This window comes from Lissotriton vulgaris, chromosome 2_1 (genome assembly GCF_964263255.1).
Source record: "Lissotriton vulgaris chromosome 2_1, aLisVul1.2, whole genome shotgun sequence".
NCBI lineage: Eukaryota > Metazoa > Chordata > Amphibia > Caudata > Salamandridae > Lissotriton > Lissotriton vulgaris.
In genome coordinates, this window is record NC_141687.1 from 543,415,354 (window position 1) to 543,429,799 (window position 14,446).

The window sequence follows — 14,446 nt, forward strand, 5'->3', positions numbered from 1 at the left end:
CCATCCACTCAACCAAGACTTTAGGCAGCACGAGAATACGCGGAATTCATGATGGTGTAGGTTTCAGACCTGCACATTGTCTGTTTTTGTGCGGGGAAAGTGCATTGTTATTTTAAATTCCAGATGACCCTAAAAGAAGGGCGAAGTTAAGGGATTAGTATCAGGCCTCCTTTTGTTGGAGTATCTTGGCTGTGTGTGCTCTTTGGCGCCTCACAGTTACATGCAATGAGGGGGAAACAAAGACACACAGTTTATGGTACCTAATAGATGCATGCGTTTGACTTTAATCATTCCCTGTAAATAAAAGATAAGCATGACCTGTAAGAATGTCAAATTTTAGTCTGTCCCAGTATTTACACAAATAACAATATAAATGCCACTATTTTGTTTTATTTCTATTATAGCACTACTAATCCCAATGCAGCGTGTCAAAGTGCTTTAACATCACATGTAAACATTATTCATTGGCAATAATTTATTGGATGTGGTACATAAGACAGTAAGGCACACAAGATGTAGGACTCGCATGCCTTTCATAGCACACTTTGCTATATTAGCAGAATTTCAATTTATGAATTGTAAGTAACAGAAGCATCTTTGTGCTAAAAGCAGTAAACGACTTATCTTGATATATAAAATACAAATCTGTCTTCTGCATGTTACGTGACGTGCTTTGCAGGAGACCCATTAATCCTCTTTGTTACTTTGATTCCAAACTGGGACTTGACAAACCACAGATCTCAAGCAAATGGATTAACCTCCAGAGTCATCTTATCATTATTATTTAGTGAGATTTATTGGGCAGACAAAGATTTCCACAACAGGAGCCTTAGCCCTATAAGATGTTTTAAAATGCAGACTTTGCAACCAAGTAAGCAGAACCGACCTACTGCCACATTTCTACTGGCGGCAGAGTAAAAAAAAATAGTAGTTGAGGCCCAGAATTGGTGTAAGGGTTTTGTCACTTTTTTGACACCATCCTGACGCAATCTTGTAATCTTGTAATGCACTAATTTACTTGTGATGTAACTGCTAAACATATGTCTGAAGTGTTAAGGTCTGATGTCAATTCTTGTGAATTCACTTCCTGTGATGCCACATGCGGTCATGCACCGTGATGTGTCCCATGATGCCACTTGCATACTCCATAACTTGGTTAGCCCTACCCCCGCTCCTTTAAAAAAAAAAAAAATCAGGACTTGTGCCCTGCTTGTAAGTATATGTTCAGTGTTGAGAAAGACTAGAGAGGTCCCAAGAAGGTTCAACTCTTAAGAAGCCCTGACGTGTATTACCCTGATAACTCACAATGCCAGCGCGCTAGAAGCTTATACAGAATTACTAAATTTTAAACATATATTGAAAACATCATAATATCAGAAATCATAAAAATTACATAAGAAGTACATGTGTGTGTGATTAAAAAACAGTTTATTACAAATCAATAAAATCAATGTCATATAACATCAGAAGTGCCGTACATACAAATAAAGATTCAATTTTTGTTAAAAAAAAGGATTGCCTATATAAGTACAAGAATAAAAATAGATCATAAAAAGATCACAGTTGTTTAGGGTTGTCGACGCAGCGTTTCGGTGTGTAACGATACCACCTTCAGCAGGACACACAATTCTGTGAGTAATAGTTATCCCTCTCTTCTTAATTGGAGGTAGCTTAATCGGTGTCTCTCGATTGCTGGAGGATCTGGTCTGATCTGGTCTATTATTTCCAGAGTCACATTTCTTTCTTTCTAGTTCACGAACTCAAAGATGGAGAGTGTTATTGCTGGAGTGGAGCCACCGTATTATTTAGAGATTGTCGCCTCAAAGCAGGGTTCTATGGCCCTCAGTGCAGCGTCACTTGGTTCTTTTAAGTTTGTTGCCAACGCTTGGTGTCCTTCCACAGTGTCTATTTTCAATTTGACCTTGTATTTTTTTTTGTGTAAAATCTTTATTTTATGTTTTAGGAACACAAAGAACAAGCACTGGCGTTGCCAATAGGTCTCGCATTAGGAAAGTGTGGGCTATTGGTATTGTAAATGACAATTATTTTTTTGATATGTGTTGGCACTGAAAATATATAAATTAATAGCATTGTTATTTACAAAGCCAATAGCTTACACTTTCCTAATGCGAGTCTTATTGGCTACGGGAATGCTTGTTGTTAGCCAGCAAGGACAGTGCTGTTGTGGTGCTGAGTGATGCTGTTATGATGCTGAGTGATGTGGTGGTGTATTAGAGTGATGTGGTGGAGTCCCAGAGGGATGTGGTGGTGTCCCAGAGTGATGTGGTGGTGTCCCAGAGTGATGTGGTGGTGTCCCAGAGTGATGTGGTGGTGTCCCATAGTGATGTGGTGGTGTCCGTGAGTGATGTGGTGGTGTCCCAGAGTGGTGTTGTGGTGTCCCAGAGTGGTGTTGTGGTGCCCCTGAGTGGTGTGGTGGTGCCCCTGAGTGGTGTGGTGGTGTCCCTGAGAGGTGTGGTGGTGTCCCTGAGTGATGTGGTGGTGTCCCTGATTGATTTTGTGGTGTACATCAGTGATGTGGTGTTGTCCCTGAGTGCTGTGTTGGTGTCCCTAAGGGCTGTGGTGGTGTCCCTGAGGGCTGTGGTGGTGTCCCTGAGGGCTGTGGTGCTGTCCCTCAGTGCTGTGGTGGTGTCCCTGAGTGGTGTGGTGGTGTCCCTGAGTGGTGTGGTGGTGTCCCTGAGTAGTGTGGTGGTGTCCCTGAGTGATGATGTGGTGGTGTCCCTGAGTGATGATGTGGTGTCCCTGAGTGATGTGAGGCTACCCTCTCCTCGTTTTGTAACAACACCAAATCTTCTCAGACACCCTCAGCAGTGGCATAATAAGAATCTTCCTATGTACTTACTATCTTTCCCCTAAAGACAAATTAAGAGCACGCCATCTCTTCTTCTAATTTTAACTTAAATGGCGTAGGGTTGCCTATATTCCAGAATTTAGCTTTTGTGTGGCAGTGTAAGGCCCCCTTCTCTGCCAATAGTAACCAGGGTTAGCAGGGGGGCGATACTAGCATATGGCACTGTCAGCTGCATTGCTGGCTGTGCACACGGCTCGTAGAAGTGTTTATGATAGTAAGTGTACAGTGGTGGTAGGCGGAAGGCTGCCTTCAGACCTAGCATGCAGTGTGTTGAGATGTGGTGTAGCTCGTCTACACCGTCAGCACGACAGCTGACTTGCATAATGCTCTATACAGGCAGCACTCACCTCTATCAGAGAATAATTGATCTCCACGTCAGACATAACAAATCCTCCGCAGCCCACTACAACGTCATCTGCGCCCAGGACAGGATGCCAATAAAAAGAACAGAAGACTGCCGTGAGGAGCGGTAGCTTCAGGCACCACATCTTCGCCTGCAGGTGCTACTACAGCTGACAGAGCAACCTCCGAACCCTGCTCTACCCTCGTGCCCCGGTGCTGGCTCCTTCCGGATACTGACACTGGCCGCTGTCATTCACCATGCAAGCCATGGACACAGAAGAAGGACGAGTGTTTTAGCCGCAGGGAGACGTAACTGTACAGTGAGTGTTAAAAGTGGCCATTTTGGAAGGTCTTTTAAAGATAGTTTAAAATCAGCAGAATAAAAGTAAGAAAATGAACAATAGGCTAAAGATATATTTTAATTTGACGTTTTCAGCGTTTTTTGGGTTTAAAATGATATTATACAGTGAGTAAAAATAATACATAAAAAGATTACATTTTATTAGAAGGGAAAGGAAAAAGAGAGGAGAAAGAAAACGGGCAAAGGTAGCAAGAAATGGAGCAAAGAGGTAAAATGCTAGTGGAGAACATCACGAAAAAAGAAGGGACAGAGAGGAGCAAAGGTGGGAGGGAACACGGCCTGGGGGAAGCTGACTGGGGAGGGGGAGGAGAAATGCAAGTAAAGCTGTGTGCGGGGAGAGAGAGGGGAGGTGCTGGAGCTGGGGAACAGATGGCCGTGAAAGTTTATGGCCCAAAAGCGCGTGCCTGTGGCCACGTGAACTCGAAGAAAACCGCACGAAAAAACCTGTGGTTTCACGAGTATTTTGAGCACTTGAATTCTCTTGATTTCCCATTCCTTCGGAATGGAAAAGGCGAGACCTAAAAAACAGCGGTGACCCCGCACACCTCCCCACACAGGGGGCACAATCAAAAAGCAAATAGTAACGGCAGTCTGTGGCAGCAAAGTTGCATCGAGTCCGTATCCAATCAGTGCCATAGGGCAGTAGTGCAATAGTGGCAGGAGCATACTGCTAAAGGACAATGCGCGCCAAGTAAAGCCAAAGATGGATAATCTTCCATGCCCAGGAAATCATCGTATCCAGATTGAAAAGCCTTGGCCTTCCCTGTGGGTGCCGCAACAAAACCAATAACTAAGAAACTAATCAGCCCCCCCCGTGGTGGTGACTTCAGACATGCCATTCAAACACACGGACTCCACACTAAACCTGAAAGAGGTGCAGTGATCGTAATGAGGCTGGACAGACCGCAGAAGGTAGACCTTTAGACAGACCCTCCAGCCTTTCGCGATTTCGCGATTTGCAAAAAAATCGCAAAATCGGCTTACTAGCGCGATGGCCGCGATATTTACAATTATTGCCGCGATAATTGTAACCAATTCAAACATTACCCTTTTATAGGCTGTTTGCGCACATCTCACTACTGCCGCCGTCCAGCCGCCAAATACCTGCTGTGTCCCACTTGACAAGATCCAATCCTTTAGCCTGCGTGGCTTTGATATGTAAATGCAGCTACTGACACCTCGCTCCGGGAACAGGACTTTCTCTCATCATGACGCCTGAGGCCAATAACAAACTCTGAGCCTGCTGGCGAGGTCGCACCCCTTCCTACCTTCTGGCAGGCGAGTACTGTAAGGGCAAAGGGTCACGGCTTACATAATTTCCCAAGCGCTAAAGTTTATCTCCCAGTCACCAAACCCTGTGTTTGAGGCTCGTGTGCAGCGTCTGTTTACCTGCTGCGTTCACCTTTCCCTTAGAAAGCTCAAGGCCGGTGCTCTGGGAGGGTGGGTACAAGTAATGCGACTCTTTGCCCCCAAGTGCTCGAATACCGCTCACCTTACCTGTGTAACTGAGTATTTAGAACTAATAAATAGTGGAGCGGCCCGAGGCACTGCCGCAGTAAGGAATTGCGACACTGAAGAAAGATGCGAGGACAATTCTTGCACCTCTGATGTGTGGAAACAATGGCCTCTGCCCTGTCCTACATTTCAGCTTGAAAGGCTTCAGAGAAACTGAATCTGTGATCTTTCGAGTACGGGGCAGTCAAAAATAAAGCAGGAACATTACCGTATTACTGCTGCTCGAGTCCACAGTCCAACAAGTGAGCGAGCGGGCATCTCTGCCTTTTGACCTAAAGCTAGTAATATGGATAGAAACAGTGAGGGAAGATTTAGCTTAAGAACACCCAGCGATGCCACATTCAAAGAAGGAGAAAAACGTCTAATGTTAGATTTGACCGGAAAAGCTGACTGCGAACAGAGAATCAAAGAATAAAGAATCACACGAAAACCAAATATAAGTACTGGTGAAAAGTTTCAAATAGACTCGTCACTGCAGATGGCCGTGACTAGATGGATGGCGTGGGGCCTGGTTGGATTGTTGCAGTCAACTCTCTTCCTCACTCAGGACGCAACCCACCGAGAAAATGCTAGGATGGCAAGCCAATCATTCCCAGAGCAGGACATCGCTTAATTTGAGAGGGGGGAAAGGGGGGACACCGAATCAATGGGAAAACACACAGATGGGGAAGAGAGACAATTAAGATAGCAACCCCGTCACAAAAGGAGAAAGCAGGGACCTGCCAGAGTGAGATAATAGAGCAGGGAGTGTCTGGCAGTGGAGTACCAGGCAGGAGGTGGATTTAAGACAGGCGCGCAACACCCATTGGGCTCACCGGGCTTCAGCCCCCCCACCCGTCGTTTGTGTCAGCCCAGGATGACACAGTTTGGCGGGCTGGCGACGTCTAATGCAGCCGCACCCGAGTACCAAACAGGTCTTTCAATCAGGTTACAAAGGCACTAGGCTAATGTCCTTCCTTTTCTGGTACTTTGCAGCAGTTTCAAGATATTCTTAGAGTTTCTAATTGCTCAAATGGGGGTATTTCTGATATTTATTTGTTTCCTTAGACTTCATTGCTTGATTTCGCTCAGGAGAAACTGTCACTCATAATCGTTGAATGTCACTCATATTTACACTTAATTTATGAAAATGTCACACATAGCAACCTGAAGCCTTGGCAGTTATGTACCCTGCAGCAGCGCTTCAGAACTGCTGGGGATATTTTAAGGCCCTTTTAGACCATTGGGTTTCAGATAGGAGGATAGTTTTTTTATGGATTTCCTTGCTTTTGTCCAGTCACAAAGTGTCACTTAAATTGTCCACTTAATTCAATGCATTACTTTCTAGTAAAGCGCTCTAGCAGCAAAGCAAGACTTCCTGTATGGGTCATATTTGTATTATCAATATATTTTCAATGTTAAAAAGGGTGATAGAAATGACTGTTTTTTAAAATGTACGTGTCCAGGAGGCAGCAGTACCCCAGCAGGGGTGCATACATGGGTGCTAGAACACCCCAGGGAGAAATAGGCCCCCTCTCACGAGGTACAGATTGGAGCTGTGCTTCTGTAGAACCGCAGACACTTTAAACATGCCAGTTTCACAGTGGAATTCCCTGTTAAATCAGTTTACATTGATTTAAGGCTGAAAAGGAATGCTTACGAGTAAAATAAAGTGCCGCAATAATGCCGCGAAATTTCCATTTTTGTGCCGCAAAATTTCCATTTTTGTGCCGCTAAATATGCAAATCTATGCCGCAATATTCTGGGGGGTCTGTTTAGAGAGATAGCTAACCAAGGGGCCCCACCGGAACTGGAAGTTTTTGAAGTTACCCAGGAAGATGTCCGCCACTCTCTCCATACTAAGCAGCCTCCAGAGCCGTGCGTGCCATAAGGAAATTGCCGGCGCCTCCGTCTTTTTCCAGGCGGCGGCTAGAGTAAGTTTGGCCGCTCCAAGGCAGAGCCACAGAATCTGTTTGTCAGCGCGCGTCTGATACTCAAGGGCTGGATCACGAAGACCCAACAGAACAGAGGCCATAGAGTCCGCCACAGGATAGCCAAGTATGTCCTTGATATGTGAGAGAATCTCCTCCCAATACGGCCGAATAACCGGGCAATCCCACCAAATGTGGCGGAAATCCCCAAGCAGGCCACAGCCCCTCCAGCACCTGTCAGAGGTGGCCGGGAATATGCGATGGAGTCTGGATGGGCACATGTACCAGTCCATGAGTGTCTTGAGGTGGGCTTCCCTCAGGTGCAACAAATGGTTAAATGCAGCTACATCCCTCCACAGCGCCGACCACTCTTTATCGGAGATATCTCTCCCCAAGATCTCCTCCCAGTGTCCCATGTAGCGGGGATGAGGCGTCACCGCTGAAGTGAGCAAGAGCTGGTAAATAAAGGAGACGACCCCTTTCATGGCAGAGGTCCGGAGTATGAAGGCCTCAAAGGAGGTCTCGTAGCCGCCTCAAGAACCTCAGGTGACGTGGCCCAGTGGAGTAGTTGGATGTGGCGATATCGTTCCGACGGCGGAACACCGTAGTCCCTCATGCAATTGTCAAAGGAGAGGGGATCATGGCCGTGAAATAGATGGGTCAAAGCCCTGCAACCACCTTCCCTCCATACGTCGAAAGGCCCCTCCCGCAGCGCCGGCAAGAAGGCTGGGTTAAAATGTAGGGGCGTGAATGGGGAAGGAAACGTGGTCCAGCGCTCATCAGCGGCCAACGTATCCCAGACCTTCAGAGTGGTACTAGTTGGAGTACTAATGTAGGCGTTCGGAGGCCGGTCCTTCTTGGGCTTCCAGGCCAAGTCCCAGACTGATCTGCCAGCGACACTCCTGTCCATGTGCAGCCAGTGTTTCTTCGATGTTTGTTGGGACCACTCCACCAGCACTCTTAATTGTGCCGCTTTGTAATACAGCTGTAAATCAGGAAGGCCCACGCCTCCCTCCCTCAGTGAGCGTCGCAAGACTGCGAAGGAGAATCGCGCCGGGCCCCCTTGCCAGACAAATCGCAGCATCTGGGTCCTAAGGCGTCGAAAGAAGTCGCCGTCAAGTGGAATAGGCAGTGCCTGAAAGAGGTAGAGGTATTTAGGTAGACGGACCATCTTAATGGCATGGATTCTGCCGAGCCACGATAAGTATTTAGGCTTCCACCGTTCTAAGTCCGCTCGAGTCTTCGCTAATAAAGGTGGAAAGTTAGCCGAGCACAACTTCCCAATCGTAGGCGTCAGGTGAACCCCCAGGTAAACGATCGAGCCAGAGGCCCAGGCCAATGGCGTCAAGGGGCGCACTCGTTCCACCTCTGAATGTGAAAGCGTAAGGTTTAGGACATATGATTTGTCGTAATTGACTTTGAAGCCGGCCACTTCCTCAAAACGCAACAAGGCCTCCCGAATACACAGCAGCGAGTGTACCGGATCCGCGACAGAGAATAGGATATCATCCGCAAAGAGCGTAATTTTATGTTGTTCCCCGGTAAACGGAAGGCCCCGAATCCCCTCGTGCTCCTGCACCGCAATCGCTAACGGCTCAATGCTCAACGCGAAGAGCAGGGGGGAAAGAGGATAGCCCTGCCTAGTGCCGCGAGAATGCGGGAAGAACGCTGAAAGATGGCCATTTACCGTCACCCGAGAACGGGGGCTGCAGTAATTCGCCTTCACCATAGTGATGAACTTGTCCGAGAAACCGAAGGCCGTCAGGGCATTGAACAGGAAGCCCCAATTCACGCGATCAAAGGCTTTTTCAGCATCAAGACCCACGAGTACCGCCGGGATTTGGAACCTGTCAGCCTTTTCTATCAGGTGAACACCCGCCGAGTGTTGTCGTGGGTCTGACGCCCCTTAATAAACCCAGATTGGTCCGGATGTATAATCGCCGGCATCAAATCCTGTAGCCTGTGTGCTATGATCGCGGAGTATAGCTTGGCGTCGATGTTAAGAAGGGCTATGGGGCGGAATGAGGAGCAACGGGCGAGATCCTTCCCCGGCTTAGGCAAGACCGATATCACAGCCTCAGCGAGGGAGCCGGCTGAAGAGCCAGTGCCAGCCATGTCATTAAAAAGGGAAACGAGAAAATCGCACACCTCAGTGGCATATGATTTGTAAAAAAGGGCGGCGTAATCATCTGGACCCGGCGCATTGTGAAGTTTCAGGCTTTGATGGCATTAAGTACCTCCTCCCTAGTAATCGGAGCCTCCAGTAGTTCGTTCCACTCCATAGAGACCTGTGGAATGGGCAGGCGCCGCAAATATTCCCGTTGGTCATCAGCGTTAAGAACGTCCCCCGCATAGAGATCCGCATAGAAGCGGCCAAAAATGGCAGCTTTAGATTCGTCACAGTACTGCAATTCACCCGACGAGTCGCGAATCCCTCCGATATACTCCCGCTCCCTCTTGTCCCGCAATTGACGAGCCAGGTGTCTCCCCACCTTATTCCCATGAGAATATGACAGTCGTCTCAGCCTCAACAGCGTAAATTCCGCCCTGTTATTGTAGTGGGCCCTCAATTTCCCCCGAACCGCCGTCAATGGACGGAGGGTCAACCTCGAAGGATTAAGTTTATGGGCCTGTTCAAGGACGGCCAACTCTGCCTCCAACTCCTCCCGCTCCCGGCGCCGCATCCGATTAAGATGAGCATTGAGGGCCAAGCAGGTGCCGCTGATCGACGCTTTAAAGGCGTCCCAGGTAGTGGAAACCGAAGTATTAGACACCGGGTTGAGAACAAAAAAATCCCTGATGGCTCTCCGCAATTCCTTATTTGAGGCATCGTCCCTGACCACCGAAGCCGGGAAATACAATTTCCGCTGCCCGTCGCCAGCTGGCGACCAGCGCAGGTTGAGCACGAGCAGACTATGATCGGAGACTGATAATGGAAAAATGCTAGAGTCGAGGACATCCCCCCTAAGAGCTTGACTTAGGAAAATATGATCCAGCCGTGAATAGGAGTGGTGAACATGTGAAAAAAATGAGTAGTCCCGGGACAGGGGGTTTGTGGAGCGCCAGCTATCAAATAAACCCAGCTCCCCTACCAGCCGCTGCGTTTCAGCAGAGAACACACCTGTGTCGGCCCTGTGGGGGCCAGAGCTATCTATTTCTCTATTCCACACCAAATTAAAGTCCCCCAGTAAGAACAAGTGTCCCTCAGCAAAGTCTCCCACCTTCTGCAGTAAGCCTTGTAGGAACCCATTCTGTCCAGCGTTGGGGACATACCCCACCACAAATGTGCACAGCTTCCCATGAATAAGACCCTTCACCATCAGCCAGCGACCATCCTTGTCACTGCGCACGTCCACAGGTTGAAAGTGCAGCGCTGCACGGAAGAGAAGAGCCACCCCCCTATGTTTCGTGGATGCCGATGACCTATATATGAGGGGAAAGGTTTTATGCCGGAGGCGCAGGTCATCCCTGCGCGCCAAGTATGTCTCCTGGAGACCCACAACATCTAACTGATGGTCAATCACATACTTCCACACTTTCTGACGCTTTTGCGGGGAATTCAAGCCTTTAGCGTTCCATGTCCCAATACGAAGAGGCATCCTTAAACAACAAGCCCACCCTAGCTACAATCACATCACGTCTCTTCCCCCCCACGCCTCCAACTCCACCAACCACAGAGAAAACAGGATGACGTCCCAGAGAGCCCTCCCAGCCTCCACCAGCCAAATAGAGATTTGTCAGAGTCCTTGAGCCTACCCTCACCCTTCCCATGCACACCACAAACATCTGCACGCGTTCCAGGCGTACACTCCACCACACACCCACGTCACCACCACCACCCCCACCCCCTCCCCCCTTCAACTCCCCAACACCCCCCCACAGGACCACCCCCCCCCAAAGAAACCACAAAACAGACCCCAAACCAATGGAACAAGCAGAGACACCAGAAGGCGGACAGAGGACATGAAGGACTAGAGTACCAAACCACCCCTGAAGGTAGAAGTCCATGAAGTCCTCCATGGGGCGAGGACGGGACACCTTATGGTGTATCCCATAGACCACATACCGGGGTGTCTTCCCACAAAGTACAGATTTACCCAAGGTACCTGCAGGACCATGTCCCTCCAACGCCAGGCAATGCACAGTCCGCGGCTCACGCCGCCCCGGAGCCAAGCTGTGAGTTCACCAGAGTGGCTGATGCTACTGAAGCTACCGCCTCACCCCTCTCCTGGAGACTGGTCGCTCGGTCTGGTATTCTCCACTCCGACTCCCCGCACACTCTTTGCCAAGAGGAGGACCGCCGTCGTCTCCGCGATGGAGAGCCACTGCTCCCAGGAGGAGGATCCGTGTCCTCAATGCCCAAGAGGTCCTTCGCCACCTGCAGTTATCTGATCTGTGCAAGCCGATTTTGCCATCGGAAAATGATGCGGAAAGGGGGACCCCAGGATTAAGCAATGTTGCGTTTCCTCAGAAAGGTGGTCACAGGGCGAAACTCACGCCTTTTTTGAAGAGTTGACGCCGCCATATCCTGATACAGTTGAGGATGATGACCCCGGAACTTCAATGACGGGGTCTCCCGGGCCTTTCGCAGGATGCGCTCTTTTAACTGAAAATCGTGGACACACACCAAGATGTCCGGCGGGGGACCCCCCCCGCGTCTAGGCAGCCCGACCCTATGTGCCCTGTCCATCTTGATCTCATGGAGCTCCTCATCATCCAAGATCTGTAGGAAGAGTGCCAGGACATAGCCCCTTAGATCACCAGACTCCCCGTCCCAGGGCACCGACCGTATGCGGATGTTGTTCCTGCGGGAACGATTCTCCAGATCCTCCGCATGCGCTTGAAGGTCCAGGTTCTGCTCTGTGAGCCGAATCACATCCTGTTGCAACTGGTGCACATCGTTCGCCACATTCAAGTCATGATCTTCCAAGGTGGCCACCCTTTCACCGATACCGTCCACATCCCTCCTCACCTCGCGGAGGTCCGACGCCAGCTGGGAACGTAGTTCCGAAATGTCCTCCTTAATGGAGGCGAATAGCTCCATCATGAACGCCTTGGTAGCGGGAGCCTCATCGTCCTTTGACGTAGGCGAGGCGCTCGTCCCAAGGGACGGCGGCTGCTGGGATCCCTTGGATGGTCCATCCTTGCCAGGCTTCCCTCTCCGCCATCACAACACCCCTGTTCGCTGACAACAGCTCCTGGAAGCCGTGCGTGTCCACCCCAATGAGCAACTCTAGATGGTGTTCCTGCTCGGTAGTCCTCCGGGAGGGAACCCGCCGTCCAGGCCACAAACAATACTCCGCTCAGGCCAGACGCCCACGTGAGCCACTGCGGCACTCAGGAAGATGGACCACCACGACCAGACCGCCCTGACGCGACTAGGCCCGAGTCGCCCATGTGCAGCCAAGCAACGAGCCCCAGCAGTTCCAGACCTCCAGGGCCCCGAGGCCAGCATCAGTCAGTGCCCCGCTCCTCAACGTCACTCAGCTCCTGTCCCTCCGCGAGCCAGATGGGCGTGAGGGCCGGGTCTCTCCAAAGTTCGCTCCAGGCTGGGGGGTCCCCCGCCGGGCCCCAGCCGCAGTCCAGAAGCGTCGGTGCTCCGCTGGCAGACACCTGGGCCCAGGCCTCTGACCCTTAATGGCGGTCCCACGCCGCGGCACCTACGCCAGCCAAGCAGGGAGAAGGGCGTCCCCCCGAGACCCCGGGCTCTATCGAGCCGTGTGGCCCTTGCTCCGATCACCCCCAAAAGTGGGTCGAAGACTGGTCGGGACACCGCTCAGCAATCCGATCACTCCTGCAGGCCAAAGTAGATCTTCCTCCCCTTCCCCCTACCTCGCGGAGATCAGCGGTGGCAGACAGCTCAGGAATCGGGAGGGGAGAAGGGTGCTGCACGAGCGCGGCGGATCACTGCAATGTCCAACCCTCTGCCGGCGCTCGTCCGCCGCAGGCCTGCTCCTAAGATCCGGCGCCCGCCTGAACTCGAGGCCGGGGACTTCCAGGCCGCTCTCCGCCGCGGCCTCTGCAACGCCGCTGCTCCGTCGAGCCAATCTCCCCCAGGAGCGGGTCTAAGACTGGTCGGGACGCCGCTCCGCAATCTATGGGGGAACCGCCCCGCGGCAGCGCCGATTTTGCTCGCAGGGCCAAAGTTGCTCTTCCTTCCCTTCCCCCTGCCCCGCGCGGATCAGCGGCAGCCGGCAGGTCAGGTATCGGGGGGGGGGAAGGGGGTGCTGTACGAGCGAGGTGGGTCACCACAGTGTCCGATCCTTCCGCCGGCACTCTCCTACCGCAGGCCTGCTCCCAAGCGCCGGCGTCCGCCTCAACCCGAGGCCGGGGACTTCCAGGCCGCTCTCCGCCACGGCCTCTGCAATGCCGCTGCTCCGTCGAGCCAATCTCCCCCAGGAGCGGGTCTAAGACTGGTCGGGACGCCGCACTGCAATCTATGGGGGGGCCGCCCCGCGGCAGCGCCGATTTTCCTCGCAGGGCCAAAGTTGCTCTTCCTTCCCTTCCCCCTGCCCCGCGGCGATCAGCGGCAGCCGGCAGGTCAGGTATCGGGGGGGGAAGGGGGTGCTGTACGAGCGAGGCGGGTCACCACAGTGTCACATCCTTCCGCCGGCGCTCTCCTACCGCAGGCCTGCTCCCAAGCGCCGGCGTCCGCCTCAACTCGAGGGCGGGGATTTCCAGGCCGCTCTCTGCCGCGGCCTCCGCAGCACCCCTGCTCCGTCGTGCCGCCTCTGGGGACCCGTCCACTCAGCCCAATTGCTCTCCTGGGTGGCAAGGAGCGATCCTGGGGTGAGGGCTCCAAAAAACACACTGCTATACATGCATGCTCCGGGGTGCTATACAAGGCTTAGCAGTAATCGGCGCCGGAGGGACAGCAAAAACGCGTCTCACTCCGTCGCCATCTTGGCCACGCCCCTGACCTTGTATTTTTAAATCGGCCTCCCTGCTCCCCTCGCAGCGCCTCTCATCCGCAATCCGTTCAGTGTTGGACTGTCCATTTGGACACTGCCCGATGACCTAAATGGTAAGTATGTGGGCTGTTTTTTGGCAATGGAGGTCATGCTTTTCTATCGTATGGGCTGGTATCGACATTTATTTATAAAGTTTTATATAGCGCGAACATCATACTCATGTGAACCATGTCAGTGTTGCGTGGAAGGGGGTGCTCCACACGTCATCATGAATTAAAATTTAAATCCATAACTTTTCTCACTCCTGCGCGCCTGCCATCCTTCCCCAATGTTGCCCATTGAACGCGGAAGTAGAGACGCGGTCCGGCATTGTAGGAGGGTGCAGAGAATGAGAAGGGCCTTCCCTTCTAAAAATCAGCGCAAGGAGGAAAGTTTGAACTCGCTTTGAAAAAAAAACAGAAAAAGAAAACGAGCAGTTGGCTCCCGCCTTAAGTCCCTTTAGGATAACAAGTACTCTGAAAAAGATGGGGACTCTTGG